The 22,294-nt window shown below is 39.8% G+C and overlaps 1 protein-coding gene across 2 annotated transcripts in view; it reads left to right on the top strand.

Moving 5' to 3' along the window:
• The window catches only part of qsm (Zona pelucida superfamily protein qsm), a 202,866-nt gene that overhangs the window by 69,968 nt on the left and 110,604 nt on the right, over positions 1-22,294 (top strand). The window contains exon 1 of one of the 2 annotated variants that reach the window (XM_072306339.1): positions 2,653-3,330. The exons of the other annotated variant lie outside the window; for it this stretch is intronic. The gene's annotated coding sequence lies outside the window, so the exon portion shown is untranslated. Of the gene's footprint in view, positions 1-2,652; positions 3,331-22,294 lie in introns of those variants that run through there. 2 annotated transcript variants of the gene reach the window in all.

Below are 22,294 nucleotides of genomic sequence, written 5' to 3' on the forward strand. Positions count from 1 at the left end.
TTCCAGAGTTCCTCCGCTGTCCTGAGTAAAAACGCCGTATAAGCAAGCATTCGAATGTTGCCGCATTTTTATTTACTTTTGAAGAAAGTTATATGAATATTTCTCCTTGAAGTTTCCAGACTTTTTAGAAGAGATAACGTACAAAATTCCCTGAAAAATCGGAGGAGAAATATTCACAAATTTTCCTGAAAATTCGTGATTTGTCGAAGGAAATTTGGCAACGCTTGATGATTCATACAGCGCGTTCTTTCATAGCACGGCAATCCTGTCATACATTATGGTTTCCTTTGAAAATCTAATTCATCAATAACTTTCTGTATTTTTCCTCTCCAATAGCAGAACATTCTGTCAAAATTACAAGCTATAATGTTGGTTTGTTTCTCCTCGAAAAAATATAATAGAAGCACACATTTTGAAGCACCGCAATGGAGATACGTGGTTTCGCACAAAATGTTTTCTCACTCGGGAAAAATCTTTGTGCGGTGAATATCCTCTTCCGATGGATTTATGACGATTTCAAATAAAGGAAGCTTGTTCTTCTAAGGAAAATATTGAAATACCAAACCACGTATCTCTGTTTGCGACAATGCGGAATTCGTATCAAACCTTATTTTTTAAATGGATAACCAAGTACGTATCGTCAATTCTTAAAAACCTCTGGGATTTATCTTTTCTGTGCTAAATGAATTCTGAAAAAAACTTGAAGGATCGATGTTGATTTGCTCTCCTTAAAGAAATAAATAAAATAATAAAAAATAAATTAATACACCGCCAACGATTCAAATGAGCGTAAAAAAATATAGCGAAAGTGCAAAACAACGCATCTCCGTTTGCGACGCTGCGCTGTAGACTGCTCGTCGTGATGTGTTTTTCCTTTGGAAAACCAGTCAACGTAATTTTTTAAAAACTACCTTAAATTTTCTTCCCTGACGGCAGAATATTCTATTCCGATATTGTATGTATAAATTACAAGCCATAGATGGGGCCATCCATAAATTACATAAGGACTTTCCCCCATTTGTAGACCCCCCTCCCTCGATCGTAAGGCACCGTAAGGCATCCCTTACACCCCTTTAAAAATTACATGAGGCTCAACTGACCCCCCGACCTTTTTTTCAAATATAGCAGATCCAAGCATTACGTTTTCTTTGAGAAAAACAATGAAATTAGTTTAATATACAAAAATACGTGGAGCAAAACTGAAGATGTTATTTGTCTTTGAATAGGTATAACAGCATAAAGTTGACCTGAGGTTAAAGTCACTCCCCATCATCCCATGGAGTGGAGAGGAGGGAATCGAGAGAAATTACAGGCGCGTGGTCCGATCAGTCAGCAATCAGTGATGTGCTGATTTCCTCTAATTCATCTTGAATTTTATCATCAACCTGACGAAAACTGGATTTTTGCATTTTCTCTAAATATAGGGTAGAAATCTTACGTTAAGCCCAGCCCTAACCCCCCCCCCCCCCTCAAAGGCACCGTAAGGCTGTTTGAGAGCCCCCCCTCCCCTCTTTCAAGCCTTACGCAATTTATGGACGGCCTCAGTTGGCTTGGTACTTCACAGGAAAGTAAAATTGGAGCGGAAATTTTGAAACACCGCGATTGAAATAGATGATTCTGCATTTTGGCTAGTGGCTATCGAAGTGAAAATTGGACTGCGTTAAGCAGAAAGGAACCAAGCTATCAGCTATTGCCATTTCATTGGGGAATTTAATTTAATACATGAAAACTGTAGTGCAGATTTTCGCGCAAATTTCAATGAATTATCTGCTTATTACGGAGCAACTTCCCGAAAATTTTTAAAGGAATGCGTAGAAACTCTCTTGCAAACAATTAAATTGCCCAGTTTTTGGAAATAGCTGATGAGGCTTGGTTCCTTCCTGCTGAACGCGGTCCAATTTGACCGCGTTAAACAGAAAGGAACATCAGCTATTGCCAAATAGATGTATTTCTGCGAAACGGAACTATGTGCATTATGACGTAAGCCCTGAAATGCATATATACTCCTATGTGTCTCACGGCTCATATCTGAATGCACGCAGTTCCGTTTAGCAGAGATACGTCCAAATTTAATTTGGCAATTCAATTTTTTACATAAAAACGGTTGTGCAGATGTTTCTACAAATTTCAGCGAATTTTCTCCATAGTACGAAGCAAATTCCTTAAAATTTTCAAAGGAACCCACAGAAACGTTCTCTGGTAAAAAATTAAATTGCCTAGTTTTTGGAAATAGCTGATGAGGCTTGGTTCCTTCCTGCTGAGCGCGGTTCAATTATTTTGCTGTTGGACAGGATGTCCTCTTTTCCACTGACACTAATTCGAAATATATATTTAAACGCAATATCAGTCTAATTGTCATCAAACATTAAATCTACGCCTCAAGGATCAATGTTTTATAAGCGGAAACTCAACGCAAGTGACAGAACTAAAATGCGGAAAATACCGTGTCCGGCCCGAGTATGAGTCGACCCACCGTGCGACGCCAACAGAGCATTGATACAGTCCTTCACGGTAGCAGACACCTAGCACGCGTCAATCGGCCAATCAGCGGTTGAGATCGTGTGCGATACCGAAGCCAGTCAAGCCTCCCCTCTCCTCGCTCGATTAGTTCCTCACTCCTTCGCCGGCCGGCCACAGTAATCGGTACGTAATCCCTTCGCGCGTGGAACCTGTCTGAAGCATTCATGGCTTTCATCTCATAATTTCGGGACAATCGGCCGCTAATATCTTCGCGTCGTGTTAAGAATCTCGCTTGTTGTGTTTTGCGAAAACTCTCGGGTGTGTACATACGATCATGCGTCGTGGTTGATCCCTCGAATTGGATGTTCAACGCCGGTGAGCATTCTCCATTTTGACGATTTAGAAACTTCGTTCGTTTCGACTTGTGTGCCCTGCGTTTGGGTGAATCGAATGATACATCCCCAATTTCATTCGGTTTTCGTCGTTTTATCAGTGCGAGTTTCGGGTGTGAGTATTTGTCGATGAATTTCCGCGGAATTCGGTGCGTTCACCTGTTGCGTTGTTCGGAGTGCAAATCGTTCGAAATCGCGAGGTTGCCATGACGACCACCCGGCTAAGTTTCGTACTTTCTCGCGTCCCTTCGTTTTACGCAAGTGCGTTTCGTGTGTTATCCGTTGTGTTTGTTCGGAAAGGAGGGACAGTCCTTAGTCTCTCTAGACATCTGAATATTTCCCCGGTTTCGTGTCCTTGGGTTTCGCGAACGTTTCGAACGAGTGTCGCCATTAATCGAAAGGAGAATTTTGAATATCTGTTCTCCTCGTCTCATCCTTTTTGATGCTGGTATATTCGTGGCTTTGGTCCTGGAGTCAGGTTTGATTTTGAAAGTCATTTCGTGTAACTAGCTTTTATTTGAATTCTGCCCAAATTTGGTGTCATTTTTGTGTGAAATTGTACCTTTATTTTCCTCTCATTTTGTCGAAGGTATACTTAATGTGCTGATCTCGTAGAAGTCAAGGAAATGTTATATGTATCTTGCTGTTATCTTCTACATTTCTCCACTCACTGAAATTATCTATTTACCATAGGTGCTAGATTTACCCAGGCATTTTCCTCCCTCTACTTTAATTGAGCTCAGCAAAGTTTTGCCTCAATCTGAACTGAGTAAGAAGTTCGAGACATGTTTTATTTCAGAATTTTCTCCTATTTTGGCAACCCTAGTGTTTTCTGAGACTGACGTCTATCAATTTACACATCGACAGTGAGATTTTTTAAATGCATATCTGTTTATGACGTTGCAAACTTCCTGTCATATTTTAATTTTTCAAACGAGAAATACGCAAGATTATTTCTTAGAAACTTCCCTGATTTTCTACTCCGTGAGTTGAGAGAGAATGTAATGTAGGCTCACCAATGTTCATTTTTTCCTGAAAATTTCCAAAAATAGTTTCTCCGAATTTTGAGACGAAAGTGTCAAGAATGTTCATTTCATCCAAAATCCTGTATAGGGGGGGGGGGGGAGGCGAAAGTTCTTTGGAGGATGTTACAGCCAAAAAACATCACCGGAAAATTCTGGAAAATGGGCGAAATTGTTCTCTATGAGGGAAGGGAGGCTTAAAACCTCTCGTCGCATGCCTTAAAAATTGTGCGTTCAAGTAACTTAAAACTCTTACTAAAATTGATAATTCTTAAGTCAAGACAGGTCATCCCTTGCCCTGCCCGTTTGGATAATTGAGGTCTTTTGAGGAAGAGGCGTAGTAGTGAAATTTTGGGGAAAATGAGACTGTTGTTATTTCAGCTGAAAACAGTCCTCAAATATAATTCGTGGAAAATTCACGATTGAAATCCAATTTTTTAGCATCTAAATTCGAGTATAAACTTCCTTTCTGCCGCGAGGGTCTATTTAATTTTGAAACTTTAAACACATATTCCATGTACTTGGCAAAAACTGCGCCTTGCTCTGCAAGTAGCTCAATTTTAATTACTGTCGTATGGAATAGTAATTTTCGTCCTAAAATTTGTTCTTGTCCAAGGAAAGAATGCCGCAGGGTATTCACTACATGTCCATCACATTCTGGAATTTCTATTTTAATAATTATACTGTTCACCGTTAGTGCGAGGTATTTCATTAGGTTTAAATGCCCATGAGAATTTTTTTTAATGTTTGAGGAGAAAGCAGTAAAGAATTGCACTCCATTCTGCAATTAGGAACTACTATTTCTGGCTTAGTTTGAAAACAGCGTAGGTACTATTGGTTTCCCCATAGACGTATGTTTTTCACGGATGAGCCAGAAATTGCAATTCCTAATCGCATAATGTAGTCCAATTATTCAGTGCTGAGTAAGAACGCTTTATGAACCTTCAGGAGTCGCCAGATTACCTGTAATAAAATACGAGTTGACTGGAGCAAATTTTGAATATTATTCTCAAATTTTTCGGACAATTTTGTTTGCAATTTAATCCGCAATTTTACCTGAACTATCTGAAAGTTTCAAGGAGACTTACGCATAATTTTGTTTGCAATTTAATCCACAATTTTACCTGAGCCATCCGAAAATTTCAAGGAGACCTACGCATAATTTTGTTTGCAATTTAATCCGCAATTTTACCTGAGCCATCCGAAAATTTTAAGGAGACATACGCATAATTTTGTTTGCAATTCAATCCGCAATATTACCTGAACTATCCGAAAATTTTAAGGAGACGTACGCATAATTTTCCGCAAAAACACACTTGTCATCTAGGGAAATCTGGCAACTCTCGGATGTTCACAAGGCGTTCTTTCTCAGCTTGGCAGAATTGGCGGGAAGCGGAGAAAACGAACTCCGCTCAACTCGCCACGGTCGGGCCCGATTCGGCCGGATGCGGGTACGCACACACACACAAGCAACCCTTTCTAGGAATCATTTCAGTCTCCGAGGTTTTCAGCAAGGAGGTCCAACCATTCCGCCTTATCTGACTCTTTCGAGTCAATTCGTTCGCTCGCCGGCCTTCTAATCTGCCGACACGCACTTCGTTTTCACCCAACCCTCCTTCCTGTCTCCACCGAGTTGCGCAAGAAGCGCAGAATACCTCTCGCTTCATCCCCCCCCCCCCCTCCCCAATTCCCTTTTTCCTTTTCCTCGTCTATATCGACGGCAGTGGGGCGGCGTGAATTGCAATATATCGATTGTTATGCCATTTAAACCTTTGGAAAAGGATCGATATACAGTATCACTCATTTAATTATCTATCGATCATTTAACGTAACTTTTTTTCTTCAAAAAGTATTAAAAGTAAGAATTTGAAAGTATTCATTTTGGAGATGTAGAGAGGGGGAAGACATCACTAAAAATTAAAAATCGAGACTGTGCCGTTCCACGTTGAATATCGATGGTAAAATCTGCAGAAATGTTTACTTATCTCGGTTTGCGGCGTCGCAGACTCCTGTAATACATTATTGTGTACATGGCAAACTACTGGACGTTATTTTTTTTTATTTTTTTTTTGCAACATCGGTGATTTTTCTTCTCTAATAATGCATATTCTGTGAAAACTTCGAGCTATGATGTTCGTTAGGCCTCCTGTTAAAAAGTAAAATAGAGGCAGAGATTTGGAAACACCGCAACCGATATACGCATTTTCGCAGTTTTGCCGTCGATCAGTGGCGTGGCGCGAATTGCGATGTATCGATTGTTATGCCATTTAAACCTATGGGAAAGGATCGATAGACAGGGTGACTGCAGCGAACACCTCAATAATCGATTCTTTACTATAGGTTTAAATGGCATAACAATCGATACATCGCAATTCGCGCCACGCCACTGATCGATGGCGAAAATGCGTATTTCGGATGCGGTGTTTCCAAATCTCTGCCTCTATTTTACTTTTTATAAGGAGGCCTAACGAACATCATAGCTCGAAGTTTTCACAGAATATGCATTATTAGAGAAGAAAAATCACCGATTTTCAAAAGAAAAAAAAAACAACGTCCAGTAGTTTTCCATGTAGATAATATTGTATGACAGGAGTCTGCAACGCCGCAAACCGAGATAAACATTTCTGCAGTTTTACCATCGATTTTCAACATGGAACGGCACAGTCTCGATTTTTAATTTTTAGTGATGTCTTCCCCTCTCTACATCTTCAAGATGAATACTTTCAATTCTTACTTTTATACTTTTGAAGAAAAAAAGTTACGTTAAATGATAGGATGATTGAATTTCGTAGGGTGCCTCAAGTGGGGAAAGAGAAAATCGATACCGAAGGTCAAGAATGACAAAAGTTCGAAAAGAAGTACCAATGTCTGAGAGAAGAACTCTAATCCTGCTTCTTGTAGATGAAATAAACTGCATTTTTGTTGCAATTTGGAACCACGATTCCTGACTTATTCGTAAAAACCTCGTATGTGCACAGGGAAACTAATGGTACATACGTTGTTTTTTAACTGAGCCAGAAATTGTAGTTCCTAATAATTGCTAAATGCAGTCCATTTCATCTGCAGGTAGCAAGAACAGATTTCCTCCCTCAATCATTGGCAACCATTTTTCACATTCCTTTTTTTCACACTTTTGTCATTCTTGACCTTCTGTATCCACTTTCCATCTCCCCACTTGAGGCACCCTACGAAATTCAATCATCCTATCATCCAAGGTTACTTTTTTTTTTTTTTTTTTTTTAGTGTAACTCTTTTTGGAAACCAGTACCTTTGAACTTATATAATTTAATTGTGTTTATTTTTGTTCAATGTTTCTTTTATATGTGATTGTTTCATAGGTGATTCCATGGACGCTATATTTTGTGTCAGGACGACATGCAATATATCGCACCGATTAGGTCCATTGTTTCAGCTACTCTTGCTTTTTTCTTTCTATTTCAGGTTTTTAGACCTTGAGTGGGTGAAGATTGATCCCCCCATCGAATGGATGAAGTCGGGGGGGGGGGGAGGGCGCTATAGAACGGAATGTGTGTAAGGAGGGGGGGGGGGGGGTCAACGGGAATTAGAGTAAGTGTATGTGATTTGTTGGGCGGTCGGATGGGCAGTTGGTCGAGCATTCTGTCGATTGTTTTTTTCTGCGGAAAAAGCCTTCGAGAGATCGTTCGACTTACTGCCCATCTGACGGTTTGACAAACGCCGAGTGCTGAGTGCATGTGGTTTGTTGGATGGTCGGTTGGGCAGTTAGTCGAGCAGTCTGTCGATCGTTTTTTCTCGGAAAAAGCCTTCGAGAGATCGTTCGACTTACTGCCCATCTGACGGTTTGACAAACGCGTGAGTGCTGAGTGCATGTGGTTTGTTGGACGGTCGGATAGGCAGTTGGCGAGCAGTCTGTCGATCGTTTTTTCTTCGGAATAATCTTTCGAGGGATCGTTCGACTTATTATCCATCTGACGGTTTGACAAACGCTGAGTGCATGTGGTTTGTTGTCGCTGAGTGCATGTGGTTTGTTCGGCGGTCGGATGGGCAGTTTGTGGAGCAGTCTGTCGATCGCTTTTTCCTCGGAAAAAGCCTTCGATGGATCGTTCGACTTGCTGCCCATCGGACGGTTTGACAAACGCTGAGTGCATGTGGTTTGTTATCGCTGAGTACATGTGGTTTGTTGACGCTGAGTGCGTGTGGTTTGTTAACGCAGATTGTATGTGGTTTGTTGCCGCTGAGTGCATGTGGTTTGTTGGATGGTCGGTTGGGCAGTTGGTCGAGCAGTCTGTCGATCGTTTTTTCCTCGAAAAGAGCCTTCGAGAGATCGTTCGACTTACTGCCCATCTGACGGTTTGACAAACGCTGAGTGTGACGCATGTGGTTTGTTGGACGGTCGGATGGGCAGTTGGTCGAGCAGTCTCGTCGATCGTCTTTTCCTCGGAAAAAGCCTTCGAGGGATCGTTCGACTTACTGCCCACCTGACGGTTTGACAAACGCTGAGTGCATGTGGTTTGTTGGACGGTCGGATGGGCAGTTGGTTGAGCAGTCTGTTGATCGTTTTTTCCTCGGAAAAAGCCTTCGAGAGATCGTTCGACTTACTGCCCATCTGACGGTTTGACAAACCGTGAGTGCATGTGGTTTGTTGGATGGTCGGATGGGCAGTTGGTTGAGCAGTCTCTTGATCGTTTTTTCCCCGGAAAAAGCCTTCGAGAGATCGTTCGACTTACTGCCCACCTGACGGTTTGACAAACGCTGAGTGCATGTGGTTTGTTGGACGGTCGGATGGGCAGTTGGTTGAGCAGTCTGTTGATCGTTTTTTCCTCGGAAAAAGCCTTCGAGAGATCGTTCGACTTACTACCCATCTGACGGTTTGACAAACCGTGAGTGCATGTGGTTTGTTGGATGGTCGGATGGGCAGTTGGTTGAGCAGTCTCTCGATCGTTTTTTCCCCGGAAAAAGCCTTCGAGAGATCGTTCGACTTATTGCCCATCTGACGGTTCGACAAACCGCGAGTGAATGTACTCGTAGCTCTCGTTACACCATCAGGTTACGATCATTTACTTCCATCATTGCTGAGTCAGCGATGACTTGATTTGATGGGAGCTTGAGCGTAATCACTTGATGTAACGAGCGCTTTTGTATCATGTAACTTGGCTGGGAGGCCGTTTCGTTTTATGCACCATCCACCCTGGACACACCTGCCGTCGAGTGGCAAAGTCCGCGGTTCGAACTCCCGCCGGAGCTGGCCGCAGGCCGTCGCGTTTTGCGTTATTGCCGTGATTTGCACGTCGCGCCAAAAACGCTCGGGTTCTGTGCCGGGTTCCGTGTCGGGGCCCGGAATGGAACCCGGGTCAAATGGAACTTTTCCGGGGCCGAGCACCTACCTCTCACCCTTTATTAAAGGCACCAATTTTCATTCCGGGAAAACTCTGCATCGGCTTTGCGTCCCACGGTCTATAAGTACCACTGAATAAATCAATTATTTTAAAAAAAAAAAAAAAAAAAAAAAAAAAAAAAAAAAAAAAAAACTCATCGTTTTTACTTTAAATTTTTTAAGTCTTTATTTAGTGCCTTAATAAAATCTTGAGTGAACGTGGAGAGCTTTTTTGACAATAATTGACTTATGTCATCTAAGTATATGTTTTTACTGCTTGTGTTAAAATTCCTATCAAGAAACATCACTTTTGTGTCCTACAGAAAAAAGCGACGACTCACTTGCGTCCCGCAGTATATGGTTACAATATTATTCGCTTTATGAATTGCAACACTGTATGAGATTTCTTAGGGCCTTAAAGCGTTTTGAAGTGAAGTATGAAAATTCTCACCGAATTTAATTGAGAATAGTAAAATATATGTATGTTTGACTACATATTATAGAGTTGACAGAAACTTCTAATTCTGCTTTGCTTTTTGTTCTTAAAGGAGAATGTAAGAACTTTCTAATCCCCTTGGTCTTCGTCTAGAAAAATAAATAATTTATTGATAGTTTTACAATATCTTAACCTTCGCGGATCGAAACCAAGACTCGACGAGGAAAATGAAGCCGTGGAGAGGAATCCACAGTAAATTATGTTTTTGGCCTCAGTAAAAAGTAGAATAAATAAATTCTGTAATTTGAAGACTGATTGCGAGGTATGAACTCTGCTCCTTTTGCCCCTCGCTGTAGGTATCAACAATAAAAATCACGAACTTCGCCAGATCTTTTACGAGATAAAAAGTGCTCACGATAAGTCAGAATAAATGCACAGTGTGACGTTGCCGGCTTGCAGCTTTTCGTATTTTCCTACTTTTTTTACGCGGGACGCAAATGATCTTTCAAAATGGACCACGGGACGCAATTTCGATGCAGCCCTCGAAATTTTGTTTTTAAACTTTTTATTGAATATGCCCTCTTATACAGATATAAATATGCTTACATTATTATTATATAAGATATTTTTACTACTACTACTACTACTACTACTACCACTCCTATTACTACCACTACTAATTTATTTACCTTTGCTCAGGGCCGCTCGAGGGAGAGTGGGGGGGGGGGGGAGGGCTAGGCTCTAATCTCGGGGCCCGGCTCACCGGGATCAAAGTGGCTCCAGCGGCTCTGAAATTTTTATTTTTTTATTTATTTATTTATTTTTTTTTTAAAGTTTTATTCAAGATTTCGCCTACTACAAAAGTAATAAGAAATTTACAATTTAATTACAATTTTTATGGCACCGAAGCAATGTGTTAATCCGTCTCGGGACCTCACGAGTGAGCATAATTTTTGCGTTTTTAACAAAGTTTGGGATCCCCACTCGTAGTCTCACGGTCCCCTCTGGTACATCTCTTCTATCAATAATTATTGTTGGCCATGTTTGGCAATTGAGGAAGTCAAAAGTGCACTTATTTTACCTTCAATTTTACAAATTTACTGGGGAAGTCTCCTCTGACTTCCCCCTTCCCAGGCGGCACTGGAAAAAAACACATTGGTTCTAGAGTCCAGACTCTTGAAAACATTGACAAGCAAAAATTACTCTTGATTCAATCAGATTTTTGCTTGAATCAAAAGGAAATCCGCTCAAATTAAGAGGCTCGGTTCTTGATTTAAGCTTAAAATCCGATTGAATCAAGAGTATTTTTTCATGTCGATGTTTTTAAGAGTCTGACTCTAGATCCAATGTGTTTTTTTTCCAGTGGGGGTTTGCCCCCTGACAACCAAGTGGCCCATCTTTTTTCATTTTTTCCGGAGCCCATCTGTTGTTGCCTTTCATATTTTTTGCGTCTTACATACTGACCACGGAGGGGTTTCGTAGCCCTAAACAATACCTGAACATGTGTTTTAGTTTGGATCAATATATAAACATAAATGCTAGATTTTTTTAAAATTCAAATTTTTCTACTTTAATAGCGCGATAGAGCAATTTACATGAACTTATGGTTAAAGTTACTAGCTCATGGAGGTAACACATTTCCAACTTTAACGCGGAATCCTCAAGGCAAAACCGTTTTGAACGATCAATATATAAACATAAAAGCTAGATTTTTTTAAATTCAAATTTTGCTACTTGAATAGCGCGATAGAACAATTTGAACTTGTCGTTAAAGTTACTAGCTCATGGAGGTATCACATTTCCAACTTAACGTGGAATCCTCTAAGCAAAACCGTTTTGAACTTATCTTTAAAAATAAACTCAATTAATAAGTTTAAATTGATTAGAGAGATCAATCATAGCTTACTTGATACTTTTCATCGATGATCTTGAGATATAGCAAAGGTAGCGTTCATAAATTACGTAACGCACTTTTCCGGTAATTTTGACCCCCCCCCCCCCCCCCCCCGCTTGCCACCTGTATACTTAACGCTATGCAACGCAACCCCGAACCCTCTTAATAATTACGTAACTCTTGATAGCCTCCCTAGTGAAGATCCCAAAAATTGTGGGAGACTGTTGAAAATAAAGCTGGATCAAATTTCAAATATTTTTAATGATAATGTGACGCATAATGTCAAAGAAAGGAGAATGAAAAATTTTGGATTTTTTGCGTTTTTAACCAACAGAGAGGGTTAAGTAACGCTGGCACTGAATCTCCTCCCCCAAAGCGTTGCGAAATGTATGAACGCTACCAAAGACTGTGAACATTTTGAATAGGGAAGAGTTTTATGCATCACACCGATTTGCATCCTGATACTTGACCTTGAGACGTTCATGACCCAGATTGCAATATATGAGTTTAAGGAAAGCACGGAAATGCGGAATATTGCTTAACTCAAAATAATTTAACTTAAACATTGTGAAGCTCAAAGATTCTGGAAAAAATCCGAAGTAGTATCATTCAAGGTCGCCTCAAGGGAAGGGATCTGAATGTTTCAGCTTGTTTTTGTGTTTTTTAAAGCGAGAATAGAAGAGAAAAGCTCCCGTATACTTGATCATTCGGATGCTTCTGATCTCGATTTGCTGTCGTTTCATTGCCTTCCCCAATCCATGATTTGGGATGGAAATATTAGTAGGTAAAATGGCGAAGTCCATCAGTATCCCGCCCCCTCTAGAATCTCTGTATTTTAAACACGGAGATTCCTTGGTGATTTTTGACTCAAATAGTCGCCTTTGGTTTCAGCTCCGTTTAAATTTTGGTCTCGCGTCTTCATGCACTTGAAGTTTTCTAGGTTACCACGAAGTATTTCGTGTCATCGGTGTGCGGCGCTTTTGTTCTGTCAGTTACTCTATGTTAGACAGGAATTTTATCTCAAACTTACGGTTAGTTCTACAAAATCGTATTATCGAACTGCAGGCTGATTATTGAGATTGATAGACAAAGCGATAGACAAAGAAGACATAGGGAGTTTGGAGCTATCCTATTGGTTAAAATGGTTGAGTCCTATAGACTGAGGGAGAAAATGATGGACTAACTATCGGGTCCCTCGTGGGTTGTCGTTAGTTAGTCTATTGCCTACGTCCTTTGTCCATTGCAACCACCCGCTTCCACCTATAGGATCGCTCCAAATCTCTTTTGTCTTATTTGTCTATAGCTTTGTCTATCAATTTCAATAATCGGCCCGCTGGACAAGTTACGCGGTTCTTTTCTGTTTGGAGCTCACTTTAGTTTGGTGTAAAGTTTGAATCAAATTGGCGGAGTCGTTATTTCAGAGTAAACTTCATGGATAATGTTCTTCAAGGAAAGACACTCTTAATTTTGAATCTGGCTTTTAAGGTTATACTTAATGAAGCATAGATTGGCTGTCTATTTGGCAGAGGGCAGGTTTTTGTGTATTTTCGTTAATGTTAACAGTTACTCGTTGGACTTTAAAATGTTAAAATTTTGAAATTAAACAATTCACTCCCCCGTGTCGTCCTCGTTCTCATTTCGAAATGCGTCTCTGTTTTTTAGAAAGTCTAAAAGCACAGACGGAACTTATTTGGGGTCGAGTTTAGTGTAATGTGATAGTAAAAGCATTCAAAGTTGCTCCTGAGACGACTCAAATGTTTCAAAATTTTCTTCGAGGCTAGATAAATCTCCTGAACTCCCCTTTTGAACTGCAGAGGAATCCAACCAATCCCCTTTGACGGGGTGTTTTTTTATGTTCCCATGACGAGGTATTCTTCTACCCTCCCCCCTTTTCAAAATGGTTCCACTTCCGCCCATGCATAGCAGCTCTAATGTTCATCAGGATCCTCTCGGTACCAACTTTCATTAATTTGACGTCTCACTTGTAAAAATTCGGTGCCAGTAACCCTGTGCTTTCTTACTCAGTTTGCAAGAAAATTATTATAAGTACCAAATTTGTCACATTTCTGACGTTATTAAATATCTTCATGTAAGTAAGTAACTGACATTGAGGGTGTGCAGCCCACTAGTTTTGAATTAAAGCTTGCGTTCCATGCAAACGTAGCAAGTCTGACAGCGAATCTTGACTCGGACGCCTGATTTTCCTCTCCAAGTTTTCGCTTTGCGAATAATGCAAGCATTAGCTGTATTTAGTTTTTTCTGTATCTATGTACATGAACGCGGTTTTTGAATTATGGAGGAGAATGTAGAGTAGATAGCAAGGAAGTAATGGCAAATGGAAACGTTCGAACTTAATTCGTATGGTGATGATGAATTTCTTTTGACAGCGGCATTACTAAAATTGAATGTATATATATTTTTATTATGTGTCTATTGTTAGATTTTTACTGAATCATCGATGAAAACCCGTGTAAAGTTCATTTCCTCCACTTAGAATAAAAATGCGTGAATGTTGTATATCACGTAACGCATGTTGTATCTTCACTGGTTCGCGCATTCAGGAAGAATTGATAAATGTACATTTTAATTGGATTACATTTAGCAATAAGGACCCACTCTCTCTGACACTTCCATAAAATCATCTTTCTGCATAGGGAAATCAGTGGCACATATGTTGTTTCTAAAATGAGCGAGCAATAGTGGTTCCTTGTTGCAAAATGTGGTCAAATTGAAAGTTAATTTTTCCCATCCGTAGTGTTTAAATAGTTACTCCGGATTTTAATCAACATCTCTGATTGGTCGATCAGCTTGATTTTTTTTTCTTTCGGTAGAAAATACTTATGAGACCAAGTTTCCGGAATTTCGATCTGAACTGGTCGCAACATATATAGTACAGTAAATTGAAATTTTATTATGTTGTAGACATAACTTATGTGAAAAATGTGTCGAGCTCAGACTGAGCTAGGGACATAAGAATAGTCTTAGAAAGACCAAAATTGCTTTCTGTAATATTTGAGGAAGATTACTTTTTAATTTTTCGGGAATTTCTTCGCCTCTCTTTCTTTAAAACTCTACTTTTTTATGGCAAAAGAAGGCAACTTTAGTCACACATTAAAAGTATCCTCTGAAAAATAATACATGAAGCAATTTTGATCATTTTTTGGTGCAAACAGAACCAGAGATCTTTCTACCGCCAGCTTCAAAAAACTCGCGAAAATTGATTTTGGAAGAACACGTAGGCCAATCTATAAAAATATTCCCAAGTATGTTCATGGGACCTATAATCAAGATAAAAAAATTGGTAGTAATGTCACTTTTCTCAGTAGCGTCTTCCCATACATCTAGAAATGAAAGCTAGTTAGAAAAGAGGTAAAAATAACAGTAATAAAATCGAATATTTGGAAGTTCAACTCTGGTACCCCCTCAAGGTACCACTTGCCTAACCGTCAGGGGCTGTCGACGGATGTTCATTGCGTCCCATGGGAATCAATATTATCACAAAGGATGGTCATTTTCATGCTCTGCCTAGCGTCCAGAGGCGGCTCCAGCCACTTGGCAACATTGCTTTTCTCTATTTAAACCTATGGAAATGTATCGATTCCTGGAGGGGCCAGGTGCTTCGACAAGAATCGATTATTTAACATAGGTTTAAATGAAGGGAATCCGGTGTTGCCAAATTGCTGGATCCGCCTCTTCTAGCTTCATTTCTAAATGCAGTCGAGGAATCATGTTTAGTTGAGAAAGATTTTCCCAAGTCGGTATTTCAACTACGTACGTATAAAGACGGGACAAAAAACTCGACACTCTCCTAGGCACTGAGATAGACCACAATTCTTTTTTCAGTTATAATCAGATCAGTTATAAATGCACCTATTCAGATAGAAGAACTAATGGCAAAAATGTTTTCTCTGAAATGAGCCAGAAATAGTAGTTCTCTTTTACAAAATTAAGTTCCATTTTCGTGTCCCTTGTGGCACTGAAGTGTATATAAATGCCTAACTTGCAGGGGCTGTCTGCAGCTATATTATTCTACTGTGCTAAAGAATAACGCCGTAAGAGCCTTCGGGCGTTGCCAAACTTCCTCCGATACAATATCAATTTGCCAGGAAACTTGTGGATATTTGTCTACCAATTCCTATTTTGGAATTTCATTCGCAACTTAATCTACAGTTTTTGAAAATTTTAAAGAAAAATATCCACAACTTTTCCTGAAAAGGAATGTTTTTGAGGAGAAGGTGTGGCAACATCCGGATGTTCATGTGGGTGTTTTCCCCACTACGGCAGTGTTGTATATTGTTCATAAATTAGTGCCGTTTCTTCCCGGTCTTAGGGTTTCATGCCAAACATCCCTATCGTCGCAACGTTTCCAGCCCTTTTCCCATCTCTTCGAGTGTACTCAAGGGAGTTTCAACCAGATGTCGTTTCAACCATTCTGCGAAAACAGCAATCGAGATCGCGTATGCCAACGATCAAGTACTATAAAAATACTGCCGCATCGATTTCGCTCGAAACTTAATTCTCCAATGAAAAACGCACGGAAACCGTCAGTGATCCCAAAGATGTTTTCCGTTGTCCATCTCTGAGAGAAAATGATGGTCACAAGTTCGGATTTCGCTCACATGCTCACAAAATACGTTCTAATACAAAGCTCATGGGAAAATTACAAGGATATACTGTGATCCAGGGTTGGCTAAATTTTACTCTTAAATCAAGTGAAACACTGCTCAAGTTCAGGTCAAACTATTGATCAAAATCATTAAGGTGGCGAAAAATTCATAAACCGGTGAAAATATCCAATTGAGATAGCAGCCATCGCCGGAAACGGCGTACTCGATAGTAAGCGCTATCCAAGCAATCGACGCTTGTGTTGGATGATGCAATGCTTGAAGTATTCATACGATGTTGCAGGCGCTCCTAACGGCCCATGTAGACTTCGTTGGTGTTTTACGAGACTGTTCGAAAGCACGGTGTCCGTAACTCTAGACTGTGTCGACATTCAAAGATAGGGCAACTCCTGAACTTACAATTAATCTCGAAAAAGTTTCGGTTTCCATCAAATTGCTAATGGGGCATTACTCGAGGCTCTCAAGTCTGAAGACAACACCTCAGTCGGTTCTTATCTCCAATACGTTGTTTCAGCACTTGATATTCGCTGAGCCAGCTACGACGCAAAGATTTGATTCTGGATGCCCAACTATACTCGAGTCGTCGTCAAAATTTGAAAGATTGCACTACGCTTGTTTTCTCTTCCCTCGCCGATGAAAGCAACGTCCGTGCCCAGAAATCCGGGAGCACAGGCGGATCGCCACTCGGCGATCTTCAATTTGAAAACTGAAATTTCGCCTTTTCAATCTCGGACCCTGAAAAAGAAAACCGTTCCACGAATTTTAGTCTGCAGAATCCTAGGCCCAAGGACTCAGCCGCTTGGGTTGTAGCAACGACTGATGACGCACGAACCGTTGATCAAATCAACACAGCACGATAAACTGAACCTTTTCTTCCGGAATTGAACATCTCATCAGCTCGCTGACTTTCAACGAAAATCTCATCGACGCCACAGTTTCATCGATGTCACAAGTTCATCGTTCGGAAGAACGCACCCACCAACATTGATGCCTCTTGCGCCAAGTCAGCCTCTCCCTGTTGACAGGCATGCTGGTCCCTTAATTGAAGCAGCCTCTCCCTGTTAACTAGCAAGCTGATTTGGAATTGAGACGTCGCGGACCTGACTCCATTTGCTTTTCTCTTGACGATTTCTAGATGCGGAAAAGCTAATCGGAATTGTGCGCCAAGTCAGCCTCTCCCAATTGACAGGCATGCTGGTCCCTTAATTGAAGCAGCCTCTCCCTGTCAACTGGCAAGCTGATTTCGAATTGAGACATTATGGACATGATTCTATTTACTTTTCTCTTGGCGATTTCTGCGGAAATTGCTTCTTTTCATTTTTTCTAATCTCGTAAAAACTTGGAAAAAAACGAAGAAAAACTGTACTTTTAATTACGGTTATTGCTCTCATTGCCTGGCCGAAATCGCCGCACTGTGTGCGGGCAGAGACGAAACAGTCATTGAGAGTAATTAAAGTTTCATTGGTAGGATTATGAATGTCCGAAATCTAACCACTGAAACGCAAGGAGCAGCTAGTCTGAAAAACCGGAAATCTTTGATTCTATTTACTTTTCTCTTGGCGATTTCTAGATGCGGAAAAACTCATCGGCATTGTGGACCAAGCCAGCCTCTCCCTGTAGACAGGCATGCTGGTCCCTTAATTGAAGCAGCCTCTCCCTGTCAACTGGCAAGCTGATTTCAAATTGCGGCCTCTTTCCGTTTTTAACTAACAAGCCAAAAGTTGCGGCTTCAAGCAAGCCGACTGCAAAGAGTCCTCATAAACATGACTCCAACAATGATGGGGCCCAACATGCGGTCCCTAGCAGAGTCATTTCATGCCAAATCAGACTAATAATCGGCACTGTTAGACCTGACTCCATCAGAATCGGATGAAATTTGGCTCTCTCATACTGCTCACTGACCTGAGTTGAAAAACATCAATTTAAATGTTCTTTCGATACCTCTTTCAATTTTTGTCGAGCTTGAAACTTTGGGAATATTCACAGACATGGCACGACGTGACGCATGACGCTGATCAAATCAACACAGCAGTACGAATTAAAATCAAGGCAAGTGCCCTATTTTATCCGAAAAAATAAGAAAAGCTCGCTGTTTTTGTTACAAATGTCAGAGACTTCACAATTTAGTCGCTTGGTAAAAATGCGCACCCACCAACACGTGTCAACGTCCATGGACCTTTTATTCGTCATTCGAGCAAGGCGGCGCTCTTCGCCGTGGACTACATGCCATCATGAGCGTTTCACTTGAGAAGTATTCTCTACTGAGTCAGCGATTCGGTGCGCGTATCAAATGTCATGCTGATAAGGAAAACCTATAAGAATTCTTCGATGAACTCGGCGGTTCGAGTGGAGGGCTTTTGGAGCCCCTTTGGACTATTTGTTAGAAGCAGCCGAACTGAAATGTGCCAGCTATTCACATTCAGGGCTATGCCTTCTCGCTAACGAATGTTAACGGTGGACCAAGAGAAACACTCGAGTAGTTCACTCAAGATGGGAGAAGGAGAAGAGGATGACTACGAATACACTGAAGATTCGGATGGAGTGGTGCAGATGAAACGGCATGGAACCCAAGAAGTAACAGAATTTGCTCCAGCGAATTCGCGTAGTACTTTCATAGGAAAAGTAGTTTTGAAAGCTTCCGCATCGTATATTTGCACGAAAGTCTCTCGCTGATACCGTGCTGGCAAATTCAAACGTTGAATTACTTTCGAACTTATTTACGATGCTGAAGTTTTGTTTTAGATTTTATCTCTATTGTACATGATTGTTTGCTCATCGTGTTCAAAGTAAACCAAGAAAAATTTAAAAAAAAATTGCAGAAAAATTGATAACAAAGAAGTGAAAGGGGAAAAAACGAAAAAAACTAAGACAAGAAAAAAAATGAAAAAACGATAAAAACAAAAAAAAAACACAAAAAACAAAAAAACAAAAAACAAAAAAAAAACCCAAAGGAACAAAAAAAAAAACAATAAAAAACAAACAAAAAAACAAAAAAAACAAAAAAAAAAACAAAAATAAACAAAAAAACAAAACAAAAAATGAGAGAAAGAACTGAAAAAAGTAGACTTAGTGTAATTCGTTTTAGGTTTACCTGTTTGTAATGAACTTTGCAGCAAAGAGCCGAAAGACCATGGGTATATTTCTGTTGTTTCGATGCGTCGAGTAAAAACTTGAATATTTTCCGTTGCTAAGTATTTAATGTCAACCATAGGAGAATACTCAATTGAAAATCAATAGACGTTAAAATTGACCATTTATAATAACCGCTTAATGGGCCGCTGTACATGGTCTCAAGTAAAAAACAACGATACTTATGCACCCTCTTCAAAATCTTAGGTTAAAAATTATTCACACAACGGGAAGTTTGAAAAGTAGACTCTTAAACTTAAAAAAATCGAGGACTTCTAACACAGATAGAATCAAAATTCCATCATACAAAAGGTCTTATTTTTATTCTTTTCTTTCAACCAATTCAATTTTAAATTTGTTTATGTTGTCAAAAGTTTGATTTCCAGACTTTCCATTGAGTGATTCGTTTTTTTCGTGACACTATGAAGAAAAAACATGCTGCGTAGTGGTTTAATTCATGCCTTCGAAAGGCATCCTGCTTCCTTGATATAGGAGGCAGTTTGCAACGAGGCATTCAGATCTAAAAATCAGAAGTAGCTCTTTTCGAGAAAGAGTAAATTAGGTTCCATTTTTTTCTTTTTTTCTTGTTAAAAAAAATTAAACCCGGTCGGTCGGCTCGTATCTGCTATTGTGTATAAGTATCTGTAAAGCATTAGAGAACTCCAGTAAGGTCATATGTTTGTCTACTACTCAATGCTATAATACAATTTTTTAAGTAAAGTGCATGCGAATTGGACTGCATTTTGCAATTTGGAACTATAAATTCTGGCTCATCTGAAAAAACTTTTATTCGTGTGCATTGGGAAACTAATGGCACATACGATGTTTTTAAACCGGGCCAGAATTTATAGTGTCTAATTGCAAGACGCAGTCCAATTAATGATTACCGTTGAGAAATTCATCATCACCAAAGTTGCCAGCACACGGATTAATCTTCGTTTTATCTGTGCCTCTACACTTCGCTATTACAAGAACCTCGCTCATCAGTAGTTAACAATCTACCATTTAAACCCATGAAAAAGGATCGATTATAATCGTGTTTGGAACGAACACCTTAACAATCGATTCTTCATCATAGCCTTAAATGGAGAAATGTCGATAGTCGATAATTCACGCTTCGTCGTTGCATTTACTCTTTTGGGAGATTCTAGGTGTGCTCGTGATGCTGCCCAGAGGCGGATCCAGCAATGTGGCAACACCTAATTCCCTCCATTTAAACCCATGTTAAACAATCGATTCTTGTTGGAGCACCTGGCCCCTCCAAGAATCGATACATTTCCATAGGTTTAAATGGGGAAAGGCAATGTTGCCAGTTTGCTAGATTCGCCGATGATGCTGCCTCGTCCATTTTTTTTTTAAAAAAATGACAGAAGTCAAACGAAACGAATTGTCGCGTTTTAAAATATCGACGGTGTAAGTCGGCAATCTTATAACTCGTTTGCGGTGTCTGAAAATCTCCGCCTTTACGTTATTTTTTTTAAAGGAGACCAAATTTACATCATTCCTTGAAGTTTTTGCAGAATTTTCTTGGCACATGCAGAGAAGAAAAATCACGGCAGCTTTAATGAATTGCCGTTGAGTAGTTTTCCGTTTAAAAAATAAAGTATGATAGGAATTCTGCGACGTCGCAAACAGAGTTATGTGATTGCCGACCTACACCGTTGATATGTAATGTACAAATTCAGGTATAACTCTCATTGGCGGGCCGAAATCGCCGCATTGTATGCGGGCAGAGACGAAACCGTCGATATGTAATGTACAAGTTCAGGTATTACTCTCATTGGTGGGCCGAAATCGCCGCATTGTATGCGGGCAGAGACGAAACAGTCAGCGAGAGTAATTAGGCAAGATACTACTCTGCGGAAAAATCAAGGTCAAAAATGAAAAAAAAAAGCTCTTAAGTCACCGAATGAATTCTCATGAGTATCAGTGCAAGATTGAGGTGGGAAAGTTTTCAGCTCAGGCGGAAGCATTGGCATATTGGAGTATTTACCAATATTTTCAGCAGTCCATACCTGTATATATGTTTATTTTCCAATATCCTTACATGGTTACTTGAAAAAGCTCAAATTTTCTTACATTCATCAAATAATAGTTAGATGATAACATCAAAATGCAATTTTGAAATTAACTTAGAAAATTAACAAATAAAGTCCCTGATGAAAGTATGCAGGTGATTATGAAAGGTTTCATCAGTGATTTGCCTTGATTTCTTCGCAGAGTAATGTTGCCGTGCTAAGGAAGAACGCCGTATGAGCATTCGAGAGTTCCCTCGATAAAATATGCATTTTTGACGACATTCATGCACATTTTTCCTCGACATTTTCAGATATTTTAGATTAATTATCTGAATTAGATAAAATTGTCTGAAACTGTTAGAAAAAAATATTCACAAATTTCTCAGTAATTTCGGTTTTTATCGAAGGAAACTTGGCAACGTCTGAAGGCTCATACGGTGTTTTTCCTTAGCACAGCAGATTATGGACCCAGCTCTACAGTATTGGGGTCACTGTCTTAACATTTTTAACATGAAAATAGGTAAGAAAATGCCATTAGTACATGATCCATTAATATCAACTAGATTAAAATTTAATTTTTTTTCTAAATTGATTTTGCATCTCGAGCACATCGATACTCTCCCCTGAAGATCGTGGTGTCTGAAGGCCTTCAAAACCATCAATGTCAGCACTTAAAAAAAAAAAAAAAAAAAAAAAAACCCAAGAATTTAAGTAGAATTTATTGAAAGACTGAGTATTTCTGATTAATTCATAATAATTGAACTGGCTCATGCGGAAATTGCTGCTTTTCATTTTTTATATCTCGTAAGAAATGTAAAAAAAAAAAACCGAAGAAAAACTGTACTTTTAATTACGGTTATTGCTCTCATTGCCTGGCCGAAATCGCCGCACTGCGTGCGGGCAGAGTCGAAACAGTCATTGAGAGTAATTCAAGTTTCATTGGTAGAATCATAAATGTCCGAAAT

The sequence above is a fragment of the Bemisia tabaci genome, chromosome 1 (genome assembly GCF_918797505.1).
Source record: "Bemisia tabaci chromosome 1, PGI_BMITA_v3".
Classification (NCBI taxonomy): Eukaryota; Metazoa; Arthropoda; class Insecta; order Hemiptera; family Aleyrodidae; genus Bemisia; species Bemisia tabaci.